The 8,770-nt window shown below is 47.8% G+C and overlaps 1 pseudogene; it reads left to right on the forward strand.

The window, feature by feature from the left end:
* The first annotated feature begins 509 nt into the window (after positions 1–509).
* LOC123651827 lies at positions 510–7,683 on the forward strand (annotated as a pseudogene).
* Positions 7,684–8,770: the final 1,087 nt, after the last annotated feature.

The following is an 8,770-nucleotide window of genomic DNA, read 5'->3' on the forward strand; positions in this document are numbered from 1 at the left end:
AGCCCGCTCCTGGGCGGCTGAGAGAACTACATTTCCCAGAAAGCAATGCGACTGTGCAGGGCCTTTGGAGCCAGTGCATCCGGTTAGGGCGGGACTTCCGCTGTCTTCTTCCTGGCGGACATTTTGACTTCCTCAATCTGTTCACTGGCTCAGGGGCTTCACCGCGCCGATCGCCAGAAGGAGGAGGCGTGGGGGGCGGCGTCCCGCCGGGCAGGTGTCTGAGGCGGGGGGCCCCCACCCGGCGGGACTGGGTCCCCGGGCCCCGCCTCCTCCCGCGGACAGAGCGCCCTCAGCGGCCCCGGCGGCCCTCCCGCCTCGGGGCGGCGCCGCTCAGGCCGCAGCCCAGGCCGCCGCCCGGAGCAGTGAGTGCCCGTGGGGGCCGCAGGGGCGGGCGGGGCCCGGGAGGCCGGGGCGGAGGGGGGCGGCCGGCCTGGGTGTCTAAAGGGACAGGGGCTTCCGGGAGGAGCCTGTCCTCCTCAGGGCCGGGCTGTGGGCTGAGGTCAGGGCCTCCCACTGCGGGGGCCTCAGGCTGTGGGGCCTGGGCTGTCCAGCCGCTCTCCTCGGGGGACCTTGGACCTGGGGACCTGGAAGGGACACCAAGCCCAGAATGCTAAGCCCAGGTCAAGGGTCATGTGATTGGGACCTGATTGTGTCAGCCAGTGGAATTGTGGGTGATGGGGCCTTCCATGCATTGATTCCAGAATGTGCCAAGGCTTGAAGTGAACACTAAGCTGATTGAGGGACCAGCAGGTGTCCACTGTTTAAAAATTGGAACTGGAAACAGTGAGACAGGAATCCAGTCCAGAGAAGCTTTGTGACAACATGAATTTCTGTTCTGCTGGCGGTGGGGTCATTGGGCTCGTTGGAGCAGAAGAGCAGGGGATGTGTCCCAGGTCTCATTAGACTCCTGTGACTGCAGCATGAGGCACAGCATGGGTGTGAGGACGCGGGTAGGAAGACTACAATGGAAGCTGCTGTGATGGCCTTGGTGAGGGGGATGGTGACGGGAGCACAGTGGAGGTTGTGGATGTGGAAGAAGCAGTTGTCTTAGGGATCAGTGATTTAGGTGTGGCCACCTGGATTTTCTAATTTTGAGGATTGGGGAGAGGGGTAAGAATTAGAGATGATGTAAAGGTTTGATTTAGCACCTGAAGGTATAAAAGCACTGTCAACTGACATGGAGAAATTCATAGTGGGAAAAGTAATGTCCATGAGGAACATAAAATCTTTTGTTTTTTCCTATTAGATATTTCAGAGTACAGTGAATGACTAAACTCTGAGGAGTAGTTCAAGATGAAGACTACTTAAAAAAGTAGTAAAGAGTATGGAGCAGGGAGGAGTTGTAGATCACCTTTTTATTTTATTTTATATATTTATTTTATTTTATTTTATTTTATATTTATTGGAGGTAGAAAAGTAATTCAAAAAAGGTGAGATGTGGCTGGTGCATTTTGGTTCTTAATCACTCACCAGGATTTTTTGTGACCGTTTGTGTGACCTGGTGTGTTGCATCCAGTTTGATTGATTTGCTTATGGGCCTGAATGGACATCTGTGGGACTCACTGGGCATGGGACAGAGGGCCATAGGCGGTGGGACTTGAGTACTGAGGGCTGTGAGTGGAGAAGGGACATCAAGTGCAGCAGCAGTAGACGTGGGCTCTGGATAACTGAGTTGATTGGTTCTCAGTAGGCGAGGTAAGTATAGTCAGGGTAGTACTTCATACTGTTTGAACTTGTCATGCATCCTCTGGAACACACATGCTGAGTAATGACTAAGACCAAGGAGATGTCTGTGGGAGCTGGGCTATGGGAGTGCAGGTGTGTGGGAGGGTGTGGGAGAAGGAGTGATGTGCTTTTGAAGAGGGAGTGTGAATGCATGGCCACAGATCCCTGATGTCATAGAGGGACTGGGGTTGAGTCCATTTTTTGTGATACATGGATGATAAAACATGGAGAATTTTAGGGTAATTTCTGAAAGACCGGTGTTGTGGCGCTCCATGCCAGGTCCAGAATTTAGGTGTCACACAGGTGCACACCTGCCTGTTGTTGGGCTGTTACAGTGATCAATAGGAATAGGATAGCATTTGTCAGTGTCCTGGGCGTGAAAGACTTGACTGGGGCCGGCTGGCTGCTGGCTCGAGGCAGTGGGAAGCATAGCCTCAGGCCCAGCTCCAGTGGGTATTTGTGAACGCTGTTGGCTGAATGGGCACCCTGTGCCTTCTGCATGCCTCGCTGTCCCAGTGCGTGCTCCTGTTCGGCACCGCCCTTGCCTCTAGCGGCCACTCTGGACGCTGTTGGGCTGAGATCTAGAATACCATAATCCCTGGCACCTTCCACCAGTGCAGAGAGGGCACTACCAAAAGCGAGGTCTTCTACCAGGGAAGACAGTAGTGCACAGGCCTGGTGAGGCAAAGGCTGTGGAGTGGGGGCCAAACACTTGGATGGTGGAGTATGGCTGGGAAGTCATCCCATCTACCTTGACCTTTGTGCTGGGTGACACGATCTTCAGCACCCAGGACTTCCTCACCCTCTTCTACGCTCTTCGCGCCTACGCCTGGAGACTCCGACTTGAGCTCTCTTTCTACCTCTTTGGCCGGGACCCCTGAGAAACCAGGCCCGAAGGAGGACCTGTGGGTGGACAGGAGCAGACAGGCCCGCACACATCCACTTGTTGGAGCTCATGTGAAAAGATGGATGTACAACATATGTGGATACTGACTTCCTGGTATACAAGTAGGGACATACCTGCTTATACTACCAAACACAGAGACTTATGGGAACATATGGGACACACATTCAGATCATGAATTCCCATATATACCAGGGGTTCCAGTCATGTTCCAGTATAACACAAGCTTGACTCATTAACTCGGGCCTTTATAGAACTTCCCTATACCTAGTCAGAGTTCTGGAGTTAGGGCTGGTGGGGTATTATACTCTGCCTGGATTTTACCTCTCAAGCCAGCCGCAGTTGGGGAAAGGATGAGGAAGAGGAGTTGCCTTTGGAGGTCCCCTTCACATGCAGCTATGATGCGCTTTCCCTAGATCTCCCTGTCCTCACCATATACCTTATGCCTGTTTTATTCCCCTCCTATGCAAGTCTCCTCATGGCCTGTTCCCCACTCTCTCAGCAACCAAGCCAGTTGGGGAGTCAGAAAAATGGAGAATGCTGAGGTCCCAGCCCCTTCTATCCAGAAAGACCACCATTCTTCCGTCTGGAGTGTGGTGGGGAGGCTGACCTCTGCCTAGGGCCTGCCCTGATAAGATCTGAAGATGTGAGCCTAGTTCCAAGGGATCATCCCTGGCCTAGAGACAAGGCCTTTTTTGCATCCACACGCACGAGCGCGTGTGCACACACACACACACACACACACACACGTATCACAGCTTTCAGACACTGCATTTTCTGTTCGTTTGACTTTGTTAATAAAGACTTGTTGAACAGTTAAAAAAAAAAAAAGGAAAATCTCTACTGGCTTGGGGAAGTGAGAAGGGTAAGAGAGAAATACATTACAGAGGAGGTGAGTGAGAATGTTGAAAAGAGGGTGATTAGAAAACATCCCCTCCACTTCTTCATGGCGTATATGTGTTGTGTTTGAAGCTGTGACTCTGGGAATGAAACTGTGTGAGAGAAGTGGGATACAAAGAATTATGTGGAACAGGTAGCACAGAGTGTTGCCCTCAGGACTCTAGGATTGGAATCAGAAGTATGACGAGTGATGCCATATTTTTGGTGTCGTGGAGGGAGAATGTGTTGGACAACAAGAATGTTGCCCCACAAGACCAATGTCAAATCACTCACATCTCTCCTTATGACCAACATTTATCTGTATCCTATGTTAGTGACACCCTTTGTGTTAAGCCTAAATATGAGGCCCTGAGGTCAGGTATAATCAATCTGGGCATCTTCTTTATTTCTGTGGGAAGACACAGTATCAATAGGAATATAAGCAGAGAGTGACCGGTGGAAGCAAGGTCTGCTATTTTCTGTGATGTGGGGAGTGGAGGGAGCAGATGGATATGGAGAGTGTGAAGTATGATGAAAGAAAAGCCTAGGGGAGAAGCTGATCAATGACTGAACTGTCCCCATTACAACAGGATATGGACTTTGAGGACGTGGCCATCGCCTTCTCTCAGGAGGAGTGGGGGCTCCTTGATGAGGCTCAGAGACTCCTGTACTGCGACGTGATGCTGGAAGTGTTTGCATTGGTCTCATCTGCAGGTAAGAGCTTCACATTGTCCCTGTGTTCTGAGGTGAGTGTTCTGCTGATTTCTGCCCCTGTCTTGTCAAATGTGCTGTGGCTGCCGGAGCTGAGCTGTGTGGAGAGCCCTGACCAATGGACTCTAGAAAGATCCATAACACCCATTGGCTCAAAAAGTGCAGAAAGTGTCTGGGAACTGGGAGTTTTACTGGCAACTTAATGGGTCCCATCTTCCTCTTCCTCCACCTGGGAGGGTGACAATACCCATGTTTATTTCCTTCTTCCCTCTTCCTCTAGGGAAAGGTGCTTTATGACAGCCTGTGCTAGGTTATGTTCTTCACTTACATAAATTGTGGGCTATGCTTGTAAGACTCTTCTTCAGTTATTGTTTGTAATATTACCTTAGCTGAGGACTATTGCAGGCCAAATTGCTCTGGTCCAGAGCTGGCTGCTCTCCTCCATTGTCTTTCATTAATACTTGGAATATTTAGGGTTTACACATCGGTAGAGTAGAAGATTCAGGGAGAAACCTGGTTTGCTCATAGGGTGAACATGTAAGATGTTCTCAGAGGAGGTCTGGCCATGCTGAGTGACACCTGGCAGAAGGTATGACATAATGGTGATGGTTAGATGGTACCAGGAACCAGCTAATTTCCAACAGTGTTTAGGGGCAGGTGTAGCCAGTGACTTTTTCTAGTTGAAGACTTTTCCCACGAAGACATTTCTGCCTTCTCTTTCCCATACTTGACATTTGCTGACTTGCATTTCATCTGTCACTTTTTGGCGTTAGGCTACCTTCACCTTTGTCACCTTTTTGCATCAACGGCCCCTCTGTACTTCTCCCTTTGCAGTATTCTCCTACATGACCTGCACATGTGTTATGGGGTGCACATACATAATTAAGTAGTCCTCGAACCCCTGCTACTCATTTATTGAATTTTACTTGGAATAAGACATAACCAACCTACACAGCTTTCCCCTCTCTACAGCATACCAGCCCTGCTGAGCACTGTTAGCAGAAGACTAAGCTGGAGGTGCATTTTCTCTTTCATGGTCTTTGCTGTGTATGTCATGTTTCTGGTGAGGTCTTCCCTGGTTTGTAACCTTCCGAGGCCCAGACCTTCACAGCAGCTTCTTATTAATCCTTTCTGCACATCTCTTACTTTCAGACAGTTGCATAGAACCCATGTATTTTGTGCAAAATGCTGTAGCAATGGGACTTCCCCTTTCACAACAATCAACAATGAGTTCCCCCCTTTTTCTCTGATTTCAGGTTGCTGGCATAAAATGGATGATGAGGAGGTCTGTCCTGAGCAGAGTATATCTGTTCAAGAAGAATCACTGGTCAGGGCTTCTAAGACAGCTCCAGCAACCCAGAGGACCCATCTGTGTAAGCGGTGTGTGTCAGTATTAGAGTATATTCTGCACCTGACTGAGTCACAAGCAGCAGACTCTGAGCAAAGAGGCTTCTGCAGTGATGCACGTGTGAGAGACTTCTCTTTCAGTGAAAACCCTGCCCAGCAACAGAGGGAAGCCAGTAGAGAGAAGCCCTGGAAAGAAGATGTGGACGGGGCCTTGTTTGTGACCAGCTTCAGCTTCTCCTTAGCAGGGCTGCCTTCAACCAGTGGGCAGGTTGGGGAAGACTTCCCAGCCATCTCAGACCTTCTCCAGCACCAGGCCCCTCTCATCACTGAGGAGCCACACAGTGGCAGTGAGATTCCACAGGAATATCTTGGTGGAAAAAGTCTTCAGCAGACTCGTAACTGTGGAAAATGTGGCAGCCACAACCATAAAGTTGTTCAGCATCAGGGTGCCTGCTCTGGAGAAGTGAACTATGGAAGTAACAAATGTGGCCAAGATTTTACAGGAAGCTTTAACCTCATTCAATCTGGAAGAATTCACTCTAGAGAAAAGCCCTATGAGTGTACTGTTTGTGGGAAGTCTTACAAGCAAAGGTCTCACCTCACTGAACACTACCGTGTTCACACTGGAGAAAAGCCCTATGAGTGTACTAATTGTGGGAAATCTTTTAGGAGCAATAATGTACTCCTTAACCACAAGAAAGTTCACACTGGAGAAAAGCCATATCAGTGTTGTGATTGTGGAAAGTCCTTCAGGCAAAGGTCGCAACTGACTGTACACCGCCGTGTTCACACTGGAGAAAAACCCTATGAGTGTACTGATTGTGGGAAATCTTTTAGGAACAATAGTAACCTCCTTAACCACAAGAGAGTTCACACTGGAGAAAAGCCATATCAGTGTTGTGATTGTGGAAAGTCCTTCAGGCAAAGCTCCCAACTCACTGAACACCACCGTGTTCACACTGGAGAAAAACCCTATGAGTGTACTGATTGTGGAAAATGTTTTAGCAGCAACATTAACCTCCTTAACCATAAGAGGGTTCACACTGGAGAAAAACCCTATGAGTGTACTAATTGTGGCAAATCTTTTAGGATCAATAATTCACTCCTTAACCATAAGAGAGTTCACACTGGAGAAAAACCTTTTGAATGTAGTGATTGTGGGAAGTTGTTTAGACTAAAAGGGAACCTCACTAAACACTACAGAGTTCATACTGGAGAAAAGCCGTATGAGTGTAGTGATTGTGGAAAGTCATTCCAGCAAAGGAATTCACTTATTCTACACCACAGATTTCACACGGGTGGAAAACCTTATGAGTGTAGTGAATGTGGGAAAACTTTTAGGACCAATAATCACCACATTATCCACAAGAGAGTTCACAGTGAAGCAAAACCCTATGAGTGTATTGATGGTGGGAAGTCTTTTAGCTACAATATTAACCTCCTTGACCACAAGAGAGTTCATACTGGAGAAAAACCATATGAGTGTACTGATTGTGGGAAGTCCTTCAGGAAAAGCTGTCACCTCTCTGAACATAAGAAAATTCACACTGGCGAGAAACCTTTTGAATGTAGTGATTGTGGGAAGTTCTTTAGGCAGAAGTCTACCCTCACTCAACACCTCAGAGTTCATACAGGAGAAAAGCCATATGCATGTAGTAAATGTGGGAAATGTTTTAGCTGCAAACTTAGCCTTGTCAGACATATGAGAGTTCACACTGGCGAAAAGCCTTAACTGTGCAGGGGATGTTTTATCTTTCTACAACACTGAAGGAGACTTAAATCCACTTACCTGAGTATAAATCCCTTTTATGTGAACATACACTATGCGAAATTCCTCCTAAGTACGAGGTACAAGTGAGGCTTGAAAGGAGCTGCATTGCACTTGCTGACTTGCTGAGAACTCCACGTCATTGGTGTCACTGCGATAATTTGTGGCTGAAGTGACCTCTACCACCTGGCTCAGCTGAACAGTGTGTATCAGTCACCACCCCTCTGTGCTCAGGGAAAAGGAATTCTGTGTTCTCCCTTCTGCTTAAATGAATTATGAATACTCTGAGCTCTTCGCAGGATCTCATTCCTTATTCTCTGACTAGGAAATGGACCTGATGCAGGATTTGCCCAAATCATGAGGAAGTGCTTCCTCTTTAAGGGACATTGTGGGTCTCACCTGTTGCTGTGATGAATTGTTCTAAGCTGATTGCTTTACACTGCTCTGGTATAATGTTTCTGTAATTGTGATTTTGCTTTTGTCCCTTTAATTTGTTGGTCCTACTCACTCCTTTGAAAGCACAACCAGGATCAGAAAGTGGGGTAATGGCTGGGCAGTGGGCTCTGTGAAGGTCTTGGCCTTCCTCTCAGGAGGCCTCATGGTTTGCCTTGAGTCCCAGATGCCTTTGCAAGAGCTGATGTTGGGAACCTTCAGCAAAATCACTGTTCAGCAGGAAAGTGACAGTGCTGAATGCAAATAAAAAGCGTATCTGTAAGGTACTTTAGTATACTCACCAGAAGGAAAATGAGAAATACGGAAATTTACAAGAGGCCGTTAATGATGGTAAACTTCCACAGAACTTCAAAAATCTACCAGCACTAGCTGTTATGGCTCAGTGGATATATCTGTCAGCCTGGAGACTGAAGGGGCCTGGGTTTGATTCCAGTCAAGAGCACATACCTGGATTTTTGGCTCAATCCTCCATCGAGGGTTTACAGGAAGCAGTCAATGATTCTCATTGATTTTGCTATCTCCCTTCTTGTATGAAATCAATAAAAAAAAATTTTTTTTTAAATCTTGCCAAAGATGACATTACCAGGGCAGAATATGCAATAGATTAAATATTTGAGATGAGGAGCCTTAGACATTTGCAATACATCTGTCTCCAAAAACCATCCTTACAAATCCTACATCAGTCTCGGGGGCTCGAAGGGGATCTCTGCTTTAGGAAGGACTGCAAGGTGGCTGACTCATGCTCCCCGCTTCCTTGGCCATGGTTTTAGACATTGGAAACGTGGTTTCTCCCGGGAATGCACAGTTCCTAGTTCACCCACTGTGCCCACTCCAGTATCCCAAGCTGCACTGGAATCCCTCAACAACAGCTGCCGCCATGGGAAAGTTATGTTTGCCACTCAAAGACGGGATCACTCAACGTGCAAAAAAGAAACAGATGACTTTATTCAGGAATCAACAGATTTTAGTGCTTAAATAAATGC

Source organism: Pipistrellus kuhlii, unplaced genomic scaffold (assembly GCF_014108245.1).
Source record: "Pipistrellus kuhlii isolate mPipKuh1 unplaced genomic scaffold, mPipKuh1.p scaffold_m20_p_89, whole genome shotgun sequence".
Taxonomy (NCBI): domain Eukaryota; kingdom Metazoa; phylum Chordata; class Mammalia; order Chiroptera; family Vespertilionidae; genus Pipistrellus; species Pipistrellus kuhlii.